The 25,724-nt window shown below is 40.6% G+C and overlaps 1 protein-coding gene across 5 annotated transcripts in view; it reads right to left on the bottom strand.

Annotated features, from left to right (window-relative positions):
• Nucleotides 1-25,724, bottom strand: part of prdm5 (PR domain containing 5) — a 338,261-nt gene that overhangs the window by 165,429 nt on the left and 147,108 nt on the right. The window lies entirely within an intron of this gene.

The following is a 25,724-nucleotide window of genomic DNA, read 5'->3' on the forward strand; positions in this document are numbered from 1 at the left end:
TACAGAAACCTTCTCTTATATTTCCCAAACATGCTTTTTAGAAGTCAGCTTATACAAATAAAAATAGATGCAAATGTGAATTAAGTGTTGTTGGATGGAGACACTCACAGAATATTACACCTGTAGATGCAAAGGGATTTGCAATTGATAATCCTTCAAAGGGGGAAACAGGCAAGTCAACACAAGCTGGACTGTCATCTCTTCTAACTACAAAAATAATGAGCAGCTGATGAACCCCTGCTCAAAAGCAAGAAAACCCCTGAGGATTACTTCCCAAAATGCAAACATAAAATGTGTTTATCCCTTTGAAAAATATACAAGGACAGTTGTTAAAAAGCCAGTTTCAACTCCACTAGAGTCTGTTTGTGGGACTGAACATTCTCCTGCATACCAGCCTAAGTTCAAGCATTAGTATGCTGCCAAGGTCATAGTTGAAAACCATCCTATAGTCTCCCCTGTGTTGCTGGTAAAGAACCTCTCTGAGGTCAGCAAGCTAGCCATCCTATAAAAAAAAGGAAGCATGAAAATTAAGGGGCCCTCTCTCAACTGGAATGCTGGAGCAAAGGGAATGAGAACTACAGAATCTCAAATAATCACAAAAGTAAGAATAGTGAAACTGATTATTCAATTACTAACATTAACACCACAACTCATCTCCACTGCAACGGTCATAATATTCAACTATCCTCACTTTGAAAACAATTCAGACACTGATCTGTAACCTTTATTTTAGACTCACCTCTCATTGTGTTTTGCAATTAATCATTTTGTTCACTCAAGAAAGCCAAGATATATTGGCTTCCTTCTTGGTTGTAAATACATTTGGTCTGGGATTACCACAAGGAAAGGAACCATATGGAAATTAGCCCTGTTGCAACCAACCAAGGGGAAAACGAATAAAAAGGTGGAGAGAATTTACCTTTCTCCACACAGGAGCTTAAAAGTCTAGGGTATCCCGTTTGGGACTATAACGAATTGGGCACCTTACCCAGAGTCTGTTCATAACAACACCCAAGGGAAGTTCGGAACAACAAATAAACAGATTCTTGCCGAAACTGAAATGAGTAGCTTCAATTTTCACAATGTTAAAATGGAGGAAGTTTTAATTTCAATCTTGTTTTAACCTATTGTTAAAAATGTTGATACACGAGCAGCAGCCCTGCATATTGTGCACAATTATTTCTGCTATGCCATAGTTAAATGTTAGAAATGCTCCATTTTAGAAATAAATTTTGGCAATGCAAGCTTGCCTCCTGAACTCAGCACAGATACAGATGACGTTTTTTAAAAAAAATACTCATTTGTGGGATATATGTGTCATCGGCTGGGCCTGCATCTATTGCCCATTCTAGTCACCTTTGAAAAGATGATGGTCAGCTGTCTTGTTAAACCACTGCTGTGCATTTGGTGTCGATACACCCAAAATGCCATTCGGGAGAGAGTTCAGCACCACTGTAGAAACTGCAACATATTTCCAAGTCAGGAGGTGAATGCCTTGGAGGCCAACTCGCTGGTAATGGTGTTCCCATGTATCTGCTGCTCTTGACCTTGTAGATGGTGGTGTCCAGGCATTTGAAAGTTATTGTCTAAATAGCTTTGGTGAATTTCTGAAGGTCATCTTGTGGATAGTACTCCTGTTACTGAACTTTGGTGGTAGAGGGAATAGATGTTGGCAGTGTTGCCAATCAAGGAGTTACTATGTCCTGGATGGTGTCAATGTCTTCAGTCGTGTTGGAGCTGCACTCATCCAGACAGGTGAGGAGTATTCCATCACAATCCTGACTATAACCTGTAGATGGTGGACTGGTTTCAGGAGCCAGGAGCTGAGTTACTTGCTGAATGATTCATAGCCTCTGATCTGCTCTGAAAACCACAGTGTTTATATGGACAGTTCAATTCTGTTTCTGTCTATAATAATCACAAGGATATTGATATTAGAGAATTCAGCAATGGTAATTGTGTGGCACAAATGTAACTTGCCGATTGTCAGTCCAAACGTGGATTGTCTAGGTCATGATGCATTTGGGAATGGACTGCTTCACTATCTAAGGAGCAGTGAATGATGCTGAATATTGTGCAAACATCTCCACTTCTGACCATATGATGGAGGGAAGGGCATTGATGAAGCAGCTGAAAATCTTTGGACCCAATACACTATTCTGAGAAACCCCTACGGAGATGTCTTGGAGCAGAGCTGTTTGATCATATTATGCATTTCTAAATGCTCTCCTGTTACATCCTTTATAATACTCTAACATTTTACTAATAGTAGCTGTTAAGCTCATTGGCCTGTACTTACATGTTTTATGTTTCCCTCTCTTTTTGAATAAATTTTCTACATTGGCAGTTTTCCAATTGTCAGGGACTTTTCCAGAATCTAAGGATGTTTGGAAAGATACTTTAAATGCTACTTCCTTTAGTGTCATTGTACTCCAGACAGAAAAAAACTGAATTGATTGAATTTCCTAAAATCATTTCGGATGCAGCTCTTGAAAATGTATCAGTACTGACTTTGTTGTATTAATTAACCCACAAGTTGTAATGTTAATTTGAAGCACAACAGATATGCGTATCTTTACATGTTGACTAAACTCCCCTTTAACCTTTGTTTCTCTTTAAGTAGTTACATTAATCAACTCTTGCATTTCAAGATGTTCAGAAATGGTAAACACAGTGAGACCACCCAAGTATTGTTTAGGACAGCAAGGGTTAATAGAAACAGACGGTCAATCAATTCCACTAATTTCCATCTGAAACGTACGTTACCCTCTTCATGCAAATACAGGTGCGCAATGAGAATCAGTATTGGGAGGATTTAGCTTTCTCTGGGCTGGAATATTGATTTCTATCAGATCTAAATTTAATGGTACTGGCAGACGTTACAATGAAGCAATCTCTCACAGAGGGGTTAGGCTAAGCTCAGCTCCTCTTTCAAAAAACCAACACAAGCACAATGGACCAAATAGTCTCCTGCTGCGTGTTGTAAATTTCTCCAGATCTAGGTAATCCACAAACGGTCCCAAATCAGAAAAATACATTAATGAAGCAGATAATAGAGATCCATTTATACCGTTGACTTAAATGATGATCAGTCAACCCAGTGAATTACCGGAGATAGATGAAACAAAAACAAACTATTAAAGGTAACATGTAGCTGATACAAATCTGACCTCACTAGCAGCACATCGCCACAATATGAGCCAGGCTGTATAGGGTGGACAGCATGACAATAGAAGATATCTAGCTATTTGCTGCAATTAGTCCAAATCTCAAGAAAGAATGAGTTTTCATAATTGAAGTAAACAGTTTTGTCAAAACGTTTCCTTTTCAGGCTAAGTGTGGCCATGTGCACAATAAGTTCAAACTAATTCACCCCCACTGAGAAAGTATGCCAAATCGTGTGCCAATCAGATTCAGAGCTGACCAGTGACCTACTTGATTTTCTGCAAGCCTCGATGCTGGGATCCCACTAGCCAGAGGCTGCATCATATCGACCGCCTTGCAAAGCCTTCAAAAGACTTCAACAAAACAGATCCCTTTGTTTGCAGGAGGTGGCGTTTGAACACAGGATAGAGACTGGGTCTGATTGTTCCACACTGGAGCAAAGGGAGTCCTCTTCCCCAAGCTAGAACGCAGGATGGGTAGAGACAACTCAAGACCATTAAATGGCTGTTAACTGATAACTTAAGGGCCTCAATTGCTGGTGTGTCCAAACATCCTGACTCACCTTCTCACCCACATCAGCTCACAGCAAGAGGGATGTGAGAATCTCTCCAGGCCAACTACACAATTATTTTACCTTCTCTCCACTTCCCTCACCACCCACAGGAGTGGAAAATTGCTCCTCTGTGCCTGTAACAGAACAGGCCTGGATTAGTGGTGCTGGAAGAGCAGCGAAATGCTGCCTGAACTGCTGTGCTCTTCCAGCACCACTAATCCAGTATTTGCTTTCCAGCATCTGCAGTCATTGTTTTTACCTCACAGAACAGGCCTGACTCAGTAAGGCAGCTGAAAGCTGGCAAAACACTTTAGGTGGCAAAGTCCTGTTAAAACAATGGCAACTTTTCATTCTGGCAATTAATTACATTTTCCTTTATATCTTCAGAGCCAGAGATGGTCCCATGCCTGTTTTCCAAACTGTAGGTCCAAATGGAGCCATTGGGATACTCTGAGCACAAGTCCTGGGAAATAATCAGCATGGAAGAATGGCTCAATTGTTCCTCAAAGCAATGTGCAATTTCTAGGACATAGTATCAGCAAGAAAGGAAAATGTCATTGAAAGTAACTGGTATAAAAAAACTGACCACAGACTGACATCTTGCCCAACTGTGCCCAATTTACAAATTTGACCATATTGCACAAAATAGCTTTGCTGCCAAATGCAAGTTGGTTGCAAATATAGAGAATAATAAAATTATTACTAAAACTTTATATTTAAGGAATTGAATTTTTTCTGTGCACTATTTAATCACATGGTTAGTATGTTAAAATCAAATTCCTGTAATCCAATGAGAATCAGCCAATGAATATTAAATGAATGCACAAAGAATTTAATGCAAACACATTATCTGATGCACTTAAAACAGCACATGAAAGAATTATCTCCAGATTTTTGCTGGTGATAAATAAATTATCTGCTCATGGTTTAATGTCGTAGAACAGATGCTTCTCTATTTCCATCTCGCCTAAAACAATCCTGCTCATCTGGAGCATCAAGGATCAACTTCTCAAACATGAATACTACAAGCTCCTCATCCAACTTAAGATGTCCCGGTTTGATGGCTACTCGGTTTCTTTTCTTCTACAACATTTGCATGTAAGGGAAGTCACAAGGAGCAAACTAAAATGAACTGGCAAAAATAGGAATAATTGAATTTAAATTATTTGAAGTTGTGGGATTGGAAGCATTTAAATAGACAATGTTATGGAAAGCTAGTTCCAACCTGTAGTCTTCCAAATGTAACTGCAGCCTGTTAGGCCATGTCGTAGCAACCCCTTACTGGTTCAGTTTGGTTGTCTACTTGAACATATGTCAAGAAGTCCTGTGACTTTGTTACTGAATTGTGGGAATGATTTTGTCCCCAGTGCTTATGCTGAGAGGTCAAACAATCTTGGAGGTTTCTACATCTATTAACACTTAAGAGCAGTGATCTGCCAGACCAGCAGGGCCACTGCCCTTTTATATTGGACGTCAAATAAGGAACATGACCAACAGAATTAATACCGTTGGCAAGATGAGGAACAGCAATCAGCTGTTCTCTGCAGATCCGCTGTTCCACAAAGGACAGGACACAAGTGGCGAGGTCCAGCGTGGTTCTCATTCTACCACAACTGTCAAACCAGGGAGTCAATTTGGATTCACTGGGAAGTGTAGAAGAGCATGGCAAGGGCACAATTAGAAATACCTAAAACTGAGATGCCAACAACACAGGACCATAACCATGTGAAACAGTAGAGGTAGCATGTTATCGGTACAATTAATCAATCCCACAACCAATGGGCAAGATCAAAATTTTGCAAACCTCCACATCGCAGCATGTACAGGCACAGGAGAAATCTCCTGCAGGACAGACAAGGTGCAGAACACAGAGCCTCTGAGGACTGCTCTAAGGATGAGAAACTGAAATGTACGGAGGCCAATGCAAACCCTGTTATATGTATGTTAACATAATGGTTATGATACGGGATTAGTAATCTAATGGTTTGACTAATGCTTCTGTTGATTTTGATCCACCATTCCCATTCACATGATAAATCAGCCACTTTCTATGTTGAACATCACTAGGAACAAAATGAGAGAGTAAAATGATCTTCAATGTTTATCGTCAGTAGTATAAATCAAGGAGCTTCAGTCCTGAAGAACGCACCTGCTGGTGTGGGAATACTGCAGCTACGGTACTCCAAACCAAAGGGAAAACCAGTCCTGAAGGGTCCTGCCTGAAATGTTGACTCTCCTGCTCTTTTGATGCTGCCTGACCTGCTGTGTCTTTTCCAACTCTACATTTTATCAGCCCTGACTCTCCAGCATCTGCAGTCCTCATTGTCTCCATGTTGCTGAAAACCTGCTTTCTCTAGTCCCCAAAACTCTATAGTTGCAGATGCATTTCTACATGAATGTTGTGATCAGAGTGACCAACATACAGAGGAACCTCGATTATCCAACATTCGATTATCCAAAAATCAGATTATCCAGCAAGATCGCAAAGTTTCAATGCCTGGCTAAACTATGTTGTTTGACATTCGATTAATTGAATGAAATACTCTCCACTCGTGTCCTTTGGATAATCAAGGTTCCTCTGTACAGTTCTTGTGGAGGTAAAGTCCCATTGTCACACAGAAACCCACTCCGCTTTGATAAGTTGGATAGATTTAAAACAGAGATAGCAGTTCAAAATTCTTGAGATCATTAACAACAGCGTAAACGTATCCTTCCACAATCTGTAACCTCATAACCCAGCGTGGTTCTCATTCTACCACAACTGTCAAACCAGGGAGTCAACTTGGATTCACTGGGAAGTGTAGAAGAGCATGGCAAGAGCACAATTAGAAATACCTAAAACTGAGATGCCAACAACACAGGACCATATCCATGTGAAACAGTAGAGGTAGCATGTTACCGGTACAATTAATCAATCCCACAACCAATGGGCAAGATCAAAACTTTGCAAACCTCCACATCCAGTCATGAATAATAGACATTTAAAATGTTTACGAGGAAGGTACAGCTCCTCCAGAGCTCCCATCTTCAGTCATGGCGGAACCCAGTATATTAGTGCTGAAGTAATTTGCAACCAGAATTACTGAACGATTATTCATCTTGTGCTTCTCTGAAGGTCACCACCATCATAGACGCCAGTTTTCAATTAATTCAATTTATTCCACGTCGTGTTCGGAAATGATTGAGCACACTAGACATAGCAATGGCTATGGTCACTGACAACATCTCCTTGGTAACAATGGCTGTGATGAGCCATTTGTGAATTGTTGGGAAGGGAATTCCAAAAATTTGATCTAGTGATAGTGAAGGAAAAGTGACCTGAGTCAGAATGCCATGGTCTTTAAAGAGGTATTGTAGGTGGTGGTGTTCCAATGAATCTGCTGCCCTTGGTCTTCTCAATGACAGTGGTTTGGAAGATGTTGGTTCATTCGATTGGCACATTTTATACTCCAAGCAGTTGCCCCTGTTTCCATGGACTAAGACATCACTGTAATATCAACAACTTATGTTTGAGATGGACTCTTACAATTGCTCTCCAACAGCGCACAGTGCAGCAAAAAAGCCCGTGAAAGCATCTTTCACTGCTGGTCCACACATGGCCTTTTTTTCAAACCCCTTTCCCTCCCATATTCAACAACTATGTATAGCTGAATAGTGCTTGGACTGTCAATAGTCCAATGCAGACTATTCACACCTGACCTTGTCATCTCCATTTGCTTGTGATCAGTTGCCAGGTGGAAACCCAACTAATTCAACTTTTGATCCCACTAAGCCAGAGTATCTGAACTAATGTATAGTCTGCGTAAGTCATGTGACGGCACACCCTCAGAGGGAGTGCTCTTCTTGTGAGAATTGTCAAATTCCTGCCCAACCCCTGTGGAATTCTTGAAGACCCTGTGGGAGAGCAAAGGCATGAATTAAAGCAGTCGAGAAAGTTTTCAATGGTCATTATACACATGATCATAACACCTCCCTTGCTGCCAATAGCATTTCAACATAATGAAATATATGCCAATGAGGGTGTTTGATATTTAATTTTGTCACCAGGTAGTTGGGAGGTCCTCACTTCCTCACTGTTAACACCCAAACACATAGGGACTCTGATGTCCAGTGTTACCATCTCTGTCAGTTGTAAGGTCACTAGAAGGTCATTTCCAATTTTCTGCTTCTCCATAGCTGGATGGACAGAATTGATAAAATCACACAGTACTAAAGTAGTGCTTTGGCCTATCAAGTCTGTCCCACCAAAAACTACTTGCACATTTGTTGAGATTGACCTACTGGGTTTCTCCAGCATTTTGTTTTTATTTCAAATTTGCACTATCTGCAGTATTCTGCTGGTATATTATTGAGGATTGTTTTCCATCTATCTAGCTATATTAAAGTGTAATATTCCATTTCTAAGCTGAAAATGTGTTGCTGGAAAAGCGCAGCAGGTCAGGCAGCATCCAAGGAGCAGTAGAATCGATGTTTTGGGCATGAGCCCTTCTTCAGGAATCTGAAGAAGGGCTTCCTGAAGAAAGGCTCATGCCCGAAACGTCGATTCTACTGTTCCTTGGATGCTGCCTGACCTGCTGCGCTTTTCCAGCAACACATTTTCAGCTCTGATCTCCAGCATCTGCAGTCCTCACTTTCTCCTATTCCATTTCTAAGACTTGGCATATGAGATCATTTATTCATAGAATCATAGAATAGAATCCCTACAGTGTAGAGACAGGCCATTTGGCCCAACAACTCCACACTGACCTTCTGAAGGAGAAACCCACCCGGACCCATTCCCCTACTCTATTACTCTACAGTTCCCCTGACTGATGACTCTAACCTACACATTCCTGAACACTATGGGTAGTTTAGCATGACCAATTCACCTGACCTGCACATCCTTGGACTATGGGACGAAACTGGAGCACTGGAGGAAACCGACACGAACACGGGGAGAATGTGCAAACTCCACACAAACAGTCACCTGAGGCTGGAATCAAACCCGGGTCCCTGGTGCTGTGAGGCAGCAGTGCTAACCACTGAGCCACCGTGCCACCCTAGATTGTTGCAAGATGTACATCAATTTTAATAGTATTGCTGATTGGAAGTTGCATGATAAATAGCTTCATTCATATAAAATAAGGTGACATCCTTGGCTTAGTGGTCATAATCACTTGTCAAAGTCAGGAGCTTTCCACTCCAAAGTAGAAACCTAAACCAGGCTGACACTTTGGTGCAGCATCAAGGGAGTGACATGGGGTAGTTAGGCTGCCTTTGGAATTAATTGAGATTGGAGTTTGCAACTGATGTAATATTTTTAACCAATGGGAAGTGAGTGATGTGTGGCCAGGGATTATTTGAGGGGATTGGTTGGATTATGGTTGGATTATGTATTGTGAGCACATGGTGGGAGAAAGGACTGGAATATGCAAGCAATGGAATGTTGTATGTGTACTTTGTCTTTAAAAGAGTTAATTTTAAACATTCCATGTGCTGCAGATATACATAGTTGTGACTCTGCCTAGCTGTTAGTCTGCTTTTAATTTGCAAGTTGCAATTAGTTGCTGATACAATAGCTTCATAACTTAGAATGTATTTAACTTTTTTAAGATAAATTAATCCATGGAGTCAAGAGGTTGATTACTAAACCATTATTACTAACTTGACATGGTGACCAGCAGTGGAAAACCTGATATGATGAAGCTTGCCATGCTTGCAAAGTCAGTATGTTATTTACAGGTGAAACGTGTAAAAAGTGTTAAGTGATCATAAAATCCAGAAGACAATTTTGTTCATTATAGCATCAGAGGTTGTTGAAAACACGACATGTTGGTAGCTGAAAAATCCTGATTGAGAGGACAGTTTAACTCAATTGAGAAAGGCAAATGATCGAGGTGTGTCCTAAACCAACAAACAGCAAGCCAAGTCAAAGGCAGATTGTCAAAATGACCTCAAGTTTCCCTAGTTGAAACTGGGACACAGCAGATGTCTTAACAGAATTGAAAAGAAGTTTAAGCATATTTCCAAAAGATATGGACCATATTAAAAGCCCAATTCGAACAGTCAGGGCAAACATCCATATTCAATGACTAGATTTCATGTCATTTAGACAGAATCCAGTTTGAGCAGTTACACAAATGGCTCAGGATGTAATTTTTGAAATGGGGAGCTAGCAAACAGAATTGTGGAGTTGTTGATCACATCGGCCCTCATGGGAGCTTTCCAGAAAGGCGTGCTCGCAAAATGAAGACTTACATTATCAAAGAGCTACCAAAGAATGGATGTTAGTACAAAGTGATCTTCACTTGTCAATAAACTTTACAGGTTTTAAGTTTAAAATTCAATGTTGAAACAATCATTCAAACAGCCAAATATATTAACAACATGTGAATGATGTGGCCATCTGCATGCACCAAGGAAATACCCAGCAGTCAATCAACCTTGAATATTTGCAGAGACACTGCCCTAGAAAGAGAACCGATGCAGCTACACAAAGCTGTGCACTGACCCAAACAATGCCCATGGAGTGCCTTCTAGCTACAATTAAACCCATCTGCTCTCTAACCAGAAGGGTATACTACAGTGAGTGTGCACATTGTCAGGTTCTTGTTTGTCAATGTGGCAAAGAATGATGAACATATGCTTCACATTGTCAGTCTCATGAAAGAAATCACCATTATCCCACCCTCTGAAATGTCTGCAAAAATTTAAATGAACTATCCTTAGAAAACTGGTGACTATTTGTTATTGCCTAAGACTTACATGTGGCTCATTTCAATATACTACCCCTGTGATTTCTAAAATAAAAGTAGCCATCAACTTTGGTAAATCTGCAAATATAAACTTTTAAGCATACAAAAGTCCACCATTGCAATGCGTAGTATCTATAGTGCTAGCGTGCAAATATAACCAATCTACCTGAACATTGCAGAGGTTCCACATCATAGACACTGCTGGATAAGCAATTGTAGATCTCTCAGCATGTCAAGCTCTCACACTAGTTACAATCCTTGGAATTAGTTAAACTTCAGGCACACAACGGAAAGTGCAGCAGGCTAGAAACAAATAAACACATGTGGAACTGAAAGTGAAAAATGAATGGGACACTTCACTTCATTTGGAATTTGTGGAACTAAAAAATCTAATGGTGAAGTGTTTAGGGTACAACTTGGCTCAGCTCACAAAGGTGAAAAAGAAAGAACTGAAGCAGGATGAGGCATAGGCTCTGCAACATCAATCCAGCAACAAGATTGCTGGCTTTCAGTTCAGTTGTTAGCACTGCTGCCTCACAGCGCCAGAGACCTGGGTTCGATTCCAGTCTCAGGCGACTGTCTGTGTGGAGTTTGCACATTCTCCCATGTCTGCATGGGATTTCTCAGAGTGCTCTAGTTTCCTCCCAAAGTCCAAAGATATGCAGGTTGGGTGAATTGGTCATGCTAAATTGCCCTTTGTGTTAAGGGATGTGTAGGTTAGGTGCATTAGTCAGGGGTACTGTAAACATAGCATAAAGGAAATGGGTCTGGTGGGTTACTCTTCAGAGGGTCGGTGTGGACATGTTGGGCCAAAAGGCCTGTTTCCACTCGGTAGGGATTCTATGATTCTATGAACTCACACATAAAACAGATCAGGGTCAGCAGGAGTAGCTACAGAATCACTAGATTGAGTTCAAAACAATGCTGGAGAAAATGACAATCGTATAAAATCAAATGGAAGTTCACAGAGCTTAAAACAGTGAGCTGCAAATCTGGCATGACATAGTGCTTTTAGAAATAAATGTCAGCAATGATGCTCTAGTGAAAAACATTCAAGCGGGGCACAGAGGGATGTGATGGAATTTGAACCCTTCTCCCCAGAGCTTTGGTATGGGTTACTTGTCCAACGATATTATTACTGCGCGACTATCGCCCCTATGAATAAAACCATACTGGACCAAAAGAGAGCAGGGTAGAATTGACAGAATTGAAAGAGCCCAGAGCCTAAACAAGAAAGTTTGAAGCGAGCTGGGAGCTCATGAGAAGCAAAGTAATAAATGCACAGAAGATTTGAAACAGTTTGAACAGCTTGTGGAATGAGATTAGTCAATGGGTAATCCTAAACAAAACATGGCTGTGGTGTATCAGGATAAGCAAATTATGAAACATTCCATGAAAGAAAGCTTGAGGATACGAAGAAGAATAACTGACAACATCACTGATGACCATCAGCAGTCAGTGGCTCTTCCAATCAAGGCCACCATCACAAGATCTGGATCTATTGGCAAATTACCTTTGTATTAGAGAGACTCAGACTCATTTTTATTGTAAACAGTTAAACCATCTTTTGGAAAGGAGTGCAATGATAAACACGCCCTAAAGAGGGTTTGCCTTTGCAGACTGTATGTGTGGTGCTATGTAATATTGTTATTTTGCCTGGCTATTGCTGTGTTCTTGTTTTGCAAGCTGCATATATAGAAATCGGTTGTTTGTTGTAATATTTATAACTTAGTTTATTTTAAATCGTAAAAGGTATAAGAGCTACAGGCACCTATTTTGAGAACTTAAGTGATGCTCTTGAGCCTGTAGGGAATGGATGTCTGTCTGAAAATGCCCCTTGAATATGACGCAGCAAGATAAAGGCAGGGGCATTAACTTCGCGCCTGCCCCTTCCACAAGGTTCACAGTGCTCCTCGTGCATGCATTTGTAATGAACTGTTAACATTGCAAACATCTGAGAAAAACTGACCACCCACCCAAGTGGGAATGACACTGAGTTAGATATTATACTCAGAATAAGAGAGTTTTGGCTGTACATTCATGCTTGATATGGTTTATGATGAAAGAAGGCATGGTAAGAAGCTCATCAAACTCTAGATCTGGATCGCATACACAGATCAGTAACTACCTTCAGACCTTAAAACCACCAACCTCAGTCACTGAGGAAATTCCCACATGAGGCTTGTAGTTAATAGGGAACAACTCATTCACTATAAAGGAGACTTAAGCCAACCTGTAGAATAGAGATAGCAACAACAGCTTCAATCCAGGTCACAACGTCTTCAGCTAACTTACTACTTTTACCTTTCCATTCTAGCTGAGACACACGTATGGTAGTAGCAATATGATACCCTCACCAATTCAAACTGGTGCTGCACTAGTTTGCATTGCCAACAAATCCAGTTCTTTTCTCATTAAATAACAACAGAAACAAGAGAGAGCATCACAACGTCAGCGCATGGCTGTATTTTACAAAGCTATGAGGACTAGGGATGGCTACTATGTAGTATTCCAAATAGGCCTCTAGACATTTTTTTAATTAACTGGTTCAGGGATGCTATTACACACCTCTGGAGCAGGTGGGACTTGTACCCAGGCTTTCTGGCTCAGAGATAGCAACACTACCACTGCCAGCTCCTACACTTCACCATTGGCTCCTCCCAAGCTTCTGCTCAAAGACATTAACCTCATCAATCAGGATGCGTTCTTGTACTGCCTCTTGCAAATGCTGCTGAGAGAAATTGTGGATGCCTTTATGTGGTAGGTTATTGGCAGCAAATTAGTTATTTACACAAAATGTTGATTTAAAGGAAGATTTACATAATGTGTGTGTGTCAAAATGTCTGAACGGAAAAGCACGACATTAAAGCAGAAGTTGAGACTGTCTTCACCTTCACATCCATTTCATTCTGTGCCTTTACATTCAAATAAACCCCCCAAGAACTTGTATCTACTGAGCTCTCTTCCTATAAGTTTCTTCTTTTATCTTAGATCCTTTTTTATTGCACAAGTAATGGAGATGTACTGATATGTTGTATAGAACTTTAAAAACTGTAAAAGACATTGACACTGCCTTCACCCATTAACTTTCGAAGCTGAATGGCCATGCATTAGGTTGCTGGGTTCTGCTATAATCATCGGAGGATCAATTCTTTCATTTGACATTGCAGCTTGTACATTCCTTCCTGGGATATGGATATTCAAGGTAGCAAGGAAAAGGTGGCTGTGAGAGGACTGAGTTCTGCCAATAGTAACTGTAGGTCAAATCAATCAGCAACTATTCAGTGTTGATATATTACTCATCGAGAAAACAGCACTTTGCAGCCTTTTTCACTGTGGCACATTCTTTTTCCTGGACTGACTCCTCCGCTTCTACTGTTTCTAGATGCTGTGTTGACCTTGGCAGCCACACTATAAAATGCTACAACGCATCTGCAAGTTATATACCAGTGTGCCAGAGACACCTCATATTCACTTATATAGAAGCACCCACATTTCCGAGCAAAGTCAGCAATATTGTCCAGGATCATTCTACCATTTATCTGCAAACTCCATTTTCTGTTTCAATTTTGTACCATTCTGATGAATGGTCACTGGGTCGCAAGACATTAAACTGTGTTTTTTCTCTCCATGTGCTGAGTTTCTCCACCACATCCTGTTTTTGTTTGAACTGTTATTCACTGGCCTTGACCAACTACATTCTTTTTCACCCCTGAACTGCAGCAAACTCTGCATGATGCCACACAAGAGAGAAATCCCATCAGCAACACTATTGCTGCATCTTCTAGATATAATGGGAGAACCACAGAACAAAGTTCATGTCCTTCATAAAACCACCTCAATGAACAATAAGGAGTGGACATTGCAGATGGACAGCCAAAAAAGCATCTCCCGTGCCAGGACATGTTTCTTCAACTCTCAAATGACTAATAGTCCAGATGAAGACAAAACACAGCAGCATTGATACCAATATCCATCGAAGCTCACTACCAATCATTCAGAATGGTAACAATGTGTTGACCAAGCTGTATAATGCTTTGAGTCACAAAGTCATGATAATGAACCAGACTGCTGGCATAGAAGGAAAGAAAAGGAAGGAAATCCTTCTCTCCGACCTCCCTAACTCATGGGACGTCCAGCCCCATGTGCTCAAAGATTTGTATTACTTCTCTGTTCTGCCATTGGTCTTCCTAGGAGTCAAACTAATGAGCTTGAGTAAACCTCATCCTCAAATGGATGACAATATCAAACCTGATCAATAAGGCAATTAGTCATAAGGCATAGGAACAGACTCTTCGGCCCACCATGTCTATGCAACAAGTCCACACCGACCCTCCGAAGAGCAACCCACCCAGACCCATGGGGCGGCACGGTGGCTCAGTGGTTAGCACTGCTGCCTCACAATGCCAAAGACCTGGGTTCAATTCCCACCTCAGGCAACTGTCTGTGTGGAGTTTGCACATTCTCCCCATGTCTGCGTGGGTTTCCTCTGGCTGCTCTGGTTTCCTCCCACAGTCCAAAAATGCGCAGGTCAGGTGAATTGGCAATACTAAATTGCCCATAGTGTTAGGTGAAGGGTAAATGTAGAGGAATGGGTCTGGGTGGGTTGTTCTTTGGAGGGTCGGTGTGGATTTGTTGGGCCGAAGGGCCTATTTCCACACTGTAAGTAATCTAATCTAAATGCAGGCCAACAAACACCAAACTGCATTAATCACAATTACCTGCATTTGATGCATAGCCTACTCTGCCTTGACATTTTAAGTACTCCAAATACTTCTTAAATGTTGAAGACTACCTACCCCCATAACCAGGAAGCAAGTTCCATATTTCTACCATTCTCTGGGTGAAACATTTCGTCTCAGATTTTCCCTAAACCACTTGCTCCTCACCTCTTTCTTATGCCCTCTGGTCTTAGACACATCTACCATGGGAAAGAGAAACTCTCAATCTACTCTGTCTATACCTCTCAACTTTGTACACCTCAATCAGAATCCCCCTCAGCCCTCTCTGCTCCAAGGAAAACAAACCTGGTCTTTTTTGATAACTAAGACTTTTGATCCAGGCAACATCCTGGTGAATCTCCTTTCACCCTCTCCAGTGCAATTCTTCCACTGCTTTTGAAAAATCCATGCAACAAGTAACTCACCACATAACTCCAACTCTGTCATAAACTGTTAATTGTTATGAAATGATCTTACTATAAGTATCTATTGATATAATTACTATTAATGTTATGCTACTAATATATTGCTGATGATCCCCAATGTATCATGTAGTTTCTCAGCAAGGACATAGATACTAAGCTATCTCACCTAACAACATCAATGTCACACTTGAATATTTTCTTCAACCAAAAATGCTCCAAACAAGTTATGATTTATGTTTAAAAATAAAGGGAATTTTTAAGACTCGTGTCTTAGAGTGCAGGCTCTGAAATAAAGCTGAGAAATCTGAATGTGAATACTGATAAGCATGTTGCTCAAGAGTGCTTCATACAATGGAGATTCGACAGACTGCTCACACCCACGGAAGTGTTTATACCTGTAACGGTTAACGGAATTGTTCATTTGAGTTTTTTATGGGGTGTCACAGCAAGGAATCCACTTTATAAGGAGAAGTTTCATTGACAGGAAAGCAGCCTTTTTTCACATGTTTTTAATCAATTGTGAATGCAGCAAGAACAAAAGGAAGAAGAGACATGCATGGACAATATCATCACTCTAACCAGAGCAGGAGCACATTGATAATCAAGCCTCACTGCTCGAGTTATATCGAAGTGCAAATGCTTTACTAAATCACCAAAATGCTGAACTTGTTTCTCTGTATCACTGTTATCCAGCGTGAAAGGGATTTTTATTGAACTTGCAATAAACAAAAGAATAACCCATTTATTGTGAACAAAACTAATTTTTTGAACAAGTGGTAACATTAGCTATCCATTAGGCTACTGTACAGAATACAACTTTATGCCACTTAATCCCATATATACACAGTTTCATAACAGTCAAATCAAAATAACTGCAACAATGACGGGTATTTAATAAAAAGCAATGAGACAAACATCCCAATGGGCTATGGGTCTGAACTCAAAGCATAAAAATGGGAACACTTCTCACAGGCCGGTCAATTTTCTGTCCACGAAATTATAATGCTAACACAGTTGAATCAATGGAAGATCTTTAAATCAGACTTCACTTAGGTTGGGAGTCATGTTAGTCTAATGGCTTTGAACAGAAGTAATACTTCACTATTCACTCTTTAAGAGGAAGGTAAAGTCTCTGATTTCTGGAACTTTCTCAGAGTCCCCAAAGATACGTCACTGGGAGAGATCCACATAGTTTATCCTACTGGATAAGGGTGGAAAAGAGGGAGGAAAGGAGAAAGATTTGCTGCCAGCTGATTGGAGGTTTATTCTTTCAACTGAAACACTTGGGTGTGTCCTGAAACAGCCACTTTAGTTCAGAGGTTGGTCTGCAACAATTAAAACCAGAAGTCCATTTGATTCAACAAACTGTGCAGATGACACATGGTGCTGAATTTCCCAATCCTTTATCAAGCTGCACTGGCTGAAGTGCGCTTTTACATATTTGTCTATCTCGTTATCTACTTGTTGTAGACATTTATGGCTGAAAGGGATAAAATGGCAGCTTGTAGTGTTTTTTTAAAATACTGACACAAAATGCTGAAAGAAAACTGTAGCTGACACAGCCTTTCATACGACTCAAATCATGGCCTTTGCAGACAGACAGACAACAAAATGCCTGAATCTTAGAAAAATGGGTCAATAATGCAGACTGTAAGACTCTGATAAGGCAGCTCAGATGAAAACCATCTGATTTGAAATTCTGATTTTGATACGAAATAGAAAGGGAAAACTTGAACCACCTTAGATGAGGCCTCTTAAGCAATAGAACATATTAGACACACGTATATATAACAAAAATAGTAGTTATAATATATTAGATACTGGAAAACTTTAATGAGATTTCTGTAGGCAGTCAGACCTTAGACACGGAGATTGGTTTCAATAAACACTCTGGAAGAAACATTTCTCAGTCAGCAGGAAGATACGAACCATAAAAAAAAGTATAAACAAGATAACCTCGTAAGAGTACTAAGAGACAAATAACATTGAAAGGGGGCAACAGAAATCATTGTGAAATGAAGTCACCAAACCTCAAGAGAATAAACAATGTTAAAAAACAAACAACACCAGGTTATAGTCCAACAGCTTTATTTGGAAGCACTAGCTTGTGGAGCGCTGCTCCTTCATCAGGTGTCTTTCATCAGGACAACTACCTGAGGAAGGAGCAGCGCTCCAAAAGCTAGTGCTTCCAAATAAAGCTGTTGGACTATAACCTAGTGTTGTATGATTTTTAACCTTGTACATTCCAGTCCAACACTGGCACCTCCAAATCAAAAATAAACAATCACCACTTTGCAAGTCAGATAAGAGGGAAGCTGCTCTGTTAGCTTTGCCAAAGAGTTGTCATATTAGGTGTAACTATGAATAATGTTATAAGTAACTTTATATTAGAGCTAATATTACAAACTTTATAACAATTGGTAGAATTAATATTCTTTTTAATCTTCTGTGCTAAAGATCAGGAAGGAATATGAATTGCATGAGTGAATTTGAAAAGTTATTAGTAAGAAGCAAGTATACGATGCAGCTGGCAAATGTCTAAGAGGAGACATAACGATTGGTGTTGGAATGTGGTCAATAAGATGTAGAGGGTCTGGCAACCATCACAAGATAATGGCAGGACCTAAGGGTTGACCATGAAGTTGTCGATCATTGAATATGTATTCATAGGACTAGATGTGTAAGTCAGAGGAGATGTGGCAAACACTGATGTCAATGTTGTAGGTAACCTTTGTAATGTGGTATTTATAAATATCCTGCACTTCATTGGGAAAAGTAGAGCGTCCTTGAGACCCTCTCCCACGCTGAGTGGCAAGGAGATCCAAATAAAATCGATTTGTGCTGCTGAACACAGTACTTAGTCCCCTCTTTAAAATTCCTCTCGAACATAACTGAATTCAGGTGCTAACCTCCCAGTATTCAAAATAGCTGTCCACAACAAGATAAATGGCTCCAGTGAAAGTGAAGAGGCTTAATCCCAGCTGGATCCATGGTCTGTCTGGCATATCTTTTGATTAGATTAGATTCCCTACAGTGTGGAAAACAGACCATTCAGCCCAACAGGTTCATACTGACCCTCCGAAGAGTAATCCACCCCCCCCTCTGACTAATGCACCTAACAACTAGGGACAATTTAGCATGGCCAATTCACCTGACCTGCAAATCTTTGGAATGTGGGAGGAAACCCACGCAGACATGGGGAGAACGTGCAAACTCCACACAGACAGTCGCTCCACACAGACAGGCTGGAATCAAACCTGGGACCCTGGCGCTGTGAGGCAGCAGTGCTAACCACTGAGTCACTATGCCGTCATCTTGTGTCATCGGTGTCCTTAATGCCTTCAGGCCATTGTTACAAAACTTGGGGAATTGCAATTTGTTGGACAGCTCTGTTCATTTGAGCCAGGCTCTGGTCTTACCTGAACAGCTAGTGCAAGTATAATACAGGGAATGAACTCCTTCTGTGCATAGATGAGTTGGACTGAAGGGTCTGTTTTCGTGCTGTACATCTCTATGATTCTATGACAATGAGCTTCTAACCACATATCCACACCATCAATTGCTCCAACAAATCTGTGATTCTGTTTCGAGTAGATGAGTCAGATTTTCATAGGGATAGCACACACTTAGGATTGCCGTCCCACTGCTTGTTTACATAAAGAAAGAGCTCCGCATCTCTAACAAGAAGTTCTGATCTTAAGTCCTTGTGTGTTTTAAACATGGTAGGTCCCTCATTTTGCAGGATAGACACTGGAAGCCAGACTATTATCCCCCTGTTCACAGCAAGCAGTTGCCATATTCTATTATTTAAATGTCTGGCATCAGAGCCAGTCACTTTGACAGCTCTGGCGAAAGGGTAAATATGTTAGGAAAGTGCAAGATTAGGGTGCCAGGAGGTAGGGTACCTGTTGGCTAGGGGCTAGGCTGCCAGATAAATAGGGTACCAGGTTGCTAGAAGGCCAGACACACAAGGTAGTGTGCTAGGTGGGAAGGGTTTCCAGGGCAGTTGAGATATGCAGACCAAGTTGGGAGGTCAGTTTAATGGTCATTCAAGAGTTGGACTAGGTCTGAATTGTCTAATATTTCCTGGGTAATTGTTTAGTTAACTGCTGCAAAATCCTCCAAATTCTTCAATTTATTTAGATAACTCTGGAGAGTTCTGGGAGATTAGTCCATCTGAATCTTCAATTTGTCAGGCAATTATAGAGTCATAGAGATGTACAGCACAGAAACAAACCCTTCGGTCCAACTCATCCATGCCGACCAGATATCCTAATCTAATCTAGGGCAGCATTTAGCCCTCTAAATCCTTTCTATCCTTATATCCACACAGATGCCTTTTAAATGCTGTAATTGTACCAGCCTCTGATACTTCCTCTGCCAGCTCATCCATACATGCTGCAGAAACGATCATCTAGCTATCGGAACATCCAGGCCCTCTCTCTGCTGGTTTGACGACTTCCAGCGCATGTTGAGCTGCTCTTCACATTGGAAATAGAAGGTTTCATTATGCCAAACTCTACTTCCCTCATCGAGAGTGCCACTCTCGACAACATGTTTGTTTCCTTCGCTGGTACGTTATATCCAGATTTACCTCTGCAACTGGAGTAACACTCTTTACCCATGTTTTGGAGATTTCGGATAAGAGGAGGAGAAGTGTTGTTCCCCCAGAGAATGCTGAGCCTGTGGAATTCTGTGGAAAGAGGCTGAGGCTAAAACATTGAACAGGATACTGAGTTTAATGATCAGCCATGTTCAAACTGAATGGTAGAGCAGGCTTGAAGGGCTGAATGGCCTACTTATGTCTCAATTTTCTATGACTAACGATACAAAAATGGGAATAAGAGGTTTATGATAAATGTCAGACTCACAATACTGTAGAGAATTAAACAATATAGTCACTGCAGAAGATATATTAAGAAGGAAATTAAAAAGTGAAAATAGAGCATTTTAGAAAAGATTAGTTCATAATATGAATGGTTCACTGAAAACTTACAAACATATAAACTGAAAGAAGAATAGTCAAAAGAAGAGTAGGACCAGCTGTGGAGCAAAATATGAAATAATCGTTTGGAGCCGGACTGCAAGGCTGAGACACTAAATTAACACTTTGCAAATGTCAATCCAAACAAGATACTACCACTGTCACAGAACAAGCAAAGGAGATAGTAGACAAAGTGAATGGAATAAAAATAAAAATAAGGGACTTCAAAGATTGACAGTAATTAAAGTCAAAAGGTTACCATGCAAATGGGGCAGAACTTATACACTTAATAGTAAGGTCCTGGGATGTGTTGCTGAACAAACAGACCTTGGAGTGCAGGTTCATAGTTCCTTGAAAGTGGAGTCACAGGTAGATAAGATAGTGAAGATGATGTTTGGTCAGTGCATTGAGTACAGCAGTTGTGGCTGTACAGGACATTGGTGAGGCCACTTTTGGAAAACTGTGTTCAGTTCTGGTCTCCATGCTATAGGAAGGCTGTTGTGAAACTTGAAGAAATCTTCAGAAACAATTTACAAGGATGTTGCATAGTTGAAGGGTTGGAGTTATAGACTGTGGCTGAATAGACTGGGTCTATTTTCCCTGGAGCGTCGGAGGCTGAGAGGTAACCTTATAGAGGTTTATAAAGCCATGAGGGGCATGGATAGGGTAAACGGACAGGGAGTTTTCCTTGGGGTAGGGGTATTCAAAACTAGAGGGCGTAGATTTAAGGTGAGGAGTGCACTGATTTAAAAGGGAGTTAATCGAAGGTGCTGCCAAAGGAAGCGGATGCGGCTGGTACAATTACAACATTTAAAAGGCATCTGGATGGGGGATTATGAATAGGAGGGGTTTAAAGGGATGCAAGCCAAATGCTGGCATACAGTACTAGATTTATTTAGGATATCTGGTCAACATGGACGAGTTGAACCAAAGAGTCTGGGTTGTACATCCCCATGACTCTGTGATTCTATGATAATGAGCTTCTGACCACATATCCACATTGTCAAGAACCGCATCCTTTCTTCTCTTGTAACGTCGCCCAAATCCACCTCTGCTTCAACTCGTTTGGTGCAGAATTCCTCATCTATAGAAATAACCATTCCAAACCACCACTGGTCAGCATTCTCATTTTCCCTCCATAAATGGAGCATAAATTCTATAATCCATATTGTGTCTTGCACCCACCATCCTCATGCTCGCTAAACTGGGTCAACTTCCAGTCTCACAATACAATTTTAAATTCTTCTCGCTATCACTAAATTTCTCTTTGGCTTAACCCCCTCCCCACCTCTGTAGAAACAGGAACTCTGAAGAAATATGTAGCCTCTTCATTGCATACAACATCGCAAGATGTGTTCATCTGCGAATGAGATTCTCATGTATATCTTTGTTACCTATAGACATCACCAATCTCGATCAGCCTTCCAAGTTAGATCTGAACCCTGAGGATATACAAAGCTCAGGTTCCTCATCAAGCAACATCTTGACTTTAAAATTCTTATCTTTGTTTAAAAACCTCTCCATGGCTTTATCTATCCCTAGTTCTGTAATGTCCTCCAATCCCATAACCCTGAGAGCAATCATCCATCTCATTCTGGTCTCGAGTGTCCAGGATTTTAACTGCTTGAGCAATGGGTGCTACACCTTCAGTTGTTGAGGCCTGAAGCTGTGGAAATCTTTCCCTCAGCCTCTTGGCCATTCCACCTCAATTATTTTCCTCCAGGCACTCAATAAAACCTACTACATTGAGCAAGCTTTTAGTCATCAGACCTAATGTGGCTTGGCATGATACGTTGCTCCATAATAGTCTAGTGAAATGTCCTGGAACATAATATCTCATTAAAAATACTATGGATAGAAAGTTGCTGTTGCTCATGTCCTACTCACATCAAGTCTCATTCACCACACCCCTTCCCCAGTATACACCTCTGACCCTTCACTGGCTTGCAATTAAGCAATACCTCAGTTTTAAAATTTGTCGATCTGCCAATTGTGGCTAATGTATCAATACAGACATGATTTAGTCAGGTGAGAGGGCTTTGAAACTTTAAGCTTTTGTTTGAAGATGCATGCACTGGTCTCTTATATCCCAAACTTTTCAATGTGCACAACACTATTATATTAGCAGAGTTGTTGACTCAAATAGGAAAGCATAGCCAAGTAATACAGAATCTCCTCTCATCAACTCTCTAGGCTCCTTCTGATGTTCCTAAAATATGACCATCCCGGCAGGTTTTATAAAACTCAACTAATATTTGAATCATGTTCTGGACACTTTTCCAGCTCTGCTCTCACATTTATCCCAGGACACAAGTCAACCAATCATTCACATCTGGCCTTCTGAATCTCTTCACACCTGAAGTCTCTCCCCTCCCCCATGGCTGTCTCTAGTGACCTTTTACCCTCTCTGTGTCTTTAACTGTCTTCGTTCCCGCCACTGTCAATGATAAACTGTGGTTAGTAGCAGTTTGTGTCCTTCTCCACACACCCAGTCATCCTGACTTTTGAAATGAACAGGATAAATAAATTCATGCATCCCAGGCTTCAGAAGTCTTGAGAAAAAAAATCAAGCCGTCTGCCTTGTATGCATCGGAAGTTAATTTAGGAAGGCTTTGGCTATAGTCCATCATGAATGACTCTCAATCGAAACAAAATACTTCCAGAATCCTGCCTTACTAATTTCACAAACCAGAGATATTAGGCTTATAAAACATAAACCTCTGTTGAGACAGAATGCACAACTGATAATGTTTTGTACAGAATTTTGGAGATACAGAGTCACAAATACACAGATTTACAGCACGGAAACAGACCCTCCAGTCCAACTCATCTATGCTGACCAGATAACCTAAATTAATCCGGCTGCATTTGTCAGCATTTGGCTCATATCCCTGCAAACCCTTGCTATTCATATACTCATCCACATGATTTTTAAATTTGCAATTGTATTAGCCTCCACCACTTCCTCTGGCAACTCATTCCATACACACACCATCCTCTGCATGTAAAAGTTGCTCCTTAGGTCAGTTTTAAACCTTTCCCCAGTTACCTTAAACCTATGTCCTCTAATTCTGGACTCCCCCACCCCAGGCAAAAGACCATATCTATTTACCCTATCCATGCCCCTCATGATTTTATAAACCTCTATAAGGTCATCCCTCAGCCTCCAACGCTCCAGGGAAAACAACCCCAGCCTATTCAGCCTCTCCCTACAGTTTTTGTAAACAGCTCAAATCTGTTGTATGTCAAATAAGCCACTAAAGATATTTATAAACTGTCAAATTTTCTTGTCAATTGCCGTAACATCTCCTGTGTTGAGTTTTCCATTATAAATGGTCTTGTGTAGCTTGGTGACATACTATTGCATTAAAGGAGCTATATAAATATAAGATGTGTTGATGAATCTGTGGCCCCTCAGACATCACCCATTTTGATCATTCTGCCTTTGATAGTCCTTACATTCTTCTTAGCTGTTTCAGCCTTCAACTCCAATTCCCTTCCTAAACCTCTCCAACTTGCTTTCAGCCTTTAAGACTGTCCTTAAAATTAATCTCTATAATAAAACCTTTGGTCATCTACAATAACACCACTTTGTGGTGCAGTGTCAAATTTTATTTGATTATATTTCAGTAGAGGAGTTTGAGTTGTTTTAATGTTTCAAATATGTAATGTTGTGGTGGCAGGGGTGCCAGAGGACTGGAGTACTGCATACGTTACAAGCTTGTTCAAAAGAGGGAGATGGTTAAATCTGGAAAAAAAAACAGACTAGCCCAGTGTCACTAATGGGTAACATTTAGAGATCTCAATCCTTGTCTAAATTAATTAGCAGTTGGAAATTCATGAGTAAATACTTATCATCCAGGCCAAAGTATTTTGCTGGTAAATCACACACCTAACTAATTGATAAATGAACTGAGAGGGTTAATGAGTGTATCCGTGGCTGATGTATATTTGGCCTTTCAGTTGCTTATTAGTAAAGCATGCAAACAAAATTATAATTTAAGGGACAGAAAATGAAGCATAGTGATGAATTATTGTTTTGAGAATCTGTGTGTGTGTGCGTGTTTGTGTATGTGTGCGCGTGAGTGGGGCTTTGACCTGAAAGCAATAACAGTGAAGAAAATTTGCAATTGCTTTAGAATTCTTGAGAAAGTTTTTGAAAATCTTTGAAACTGACTTTTAAGAGTAATCAGTTCAAAAGTTTTAAGAGTTATAACAAAAAAAACACTAGATCGCGTGAATTGGCTCCCCTGCCCTGGGAGGAGGAGCAACAGGAAGATAGATTAGATATGCCACCATGTTGCAAACACCAGAAGACAGTTGAATTCCTAAACAATCAGAAGGCATATTTAGGACTTCTTTCACTTCTGATTGAATGCCCAGAGTCTGTCATACCAAGATATAGTTACCACAATCCTGTTGGATTGTAGGACTGTGTTCTCATTGGAGGGAGACAACTAGTGGTGGTTTAACCTGAGGGTCACCACATCTCAGACAAGGGGACACATTGAGAAGGCAAGTCCTCATAGTAACCTCAACCGGTGTGGGAATTGAACCCAGGTTGTTGGCATCACTCTGCATCACAACCAACCATCCAGCCAACTGAACAAACCCCTAGTCCCTACATATAAAGGTAACAACCGTTCTGGTAGATCATTGACAAATGATGGGAGCCAAGAGTAGCCATTGTAAGTAAGACTGCACAGCAAAATCCTATTTATACGCATCTTGATGTCTGCAGAGAACCAGTCAAATCCTTAAGGACAGAGGCTCAAATTCAACCAGAGGGGGGATCAGAGTTTGGCAGAACTTTCAGGGGGAAAGTTCAGTGATCTCACAGTGCAGTAGATCATCTAGAAATTCAGCAAAATCTCTCATGTAATCTACAGTTCATATTAACCATAACTTGTCTAATAATTTATATTTAATTTATAATGACTCCCATGCTTGATGAAATAAATGTTCCGAAAATGAAATCTTGTTTCGTTATCTTTTCACTTGGAGATCATTTGTTAAAGTTGATCCTTTTATTTTGCGGATCCCAATGGGAATTGTAATAATATCAATGATTTGGGTATAGGGGTCATAAGTTCAAATGACTCAATTTAGAAAAGTGGTGATGAAAGTGGGCCCTTGAAGACA

Source organism: Chiloscyllium punctatum, chromosome 1 (genome assembly GCF_047496795.1).
Source record: "Chiloscyllium punctatum isolate Juve2018m chromosome 1, sChiPun1.3, whole genome shotgun sequence".
Lineage (NCBI taxonomy): Eukaryota > Metazoa > Chordata > Chondrichthyes > Orectolobiformes > Hemiscylliidae > Chiloscyllium > Chiloscyllium punctatum.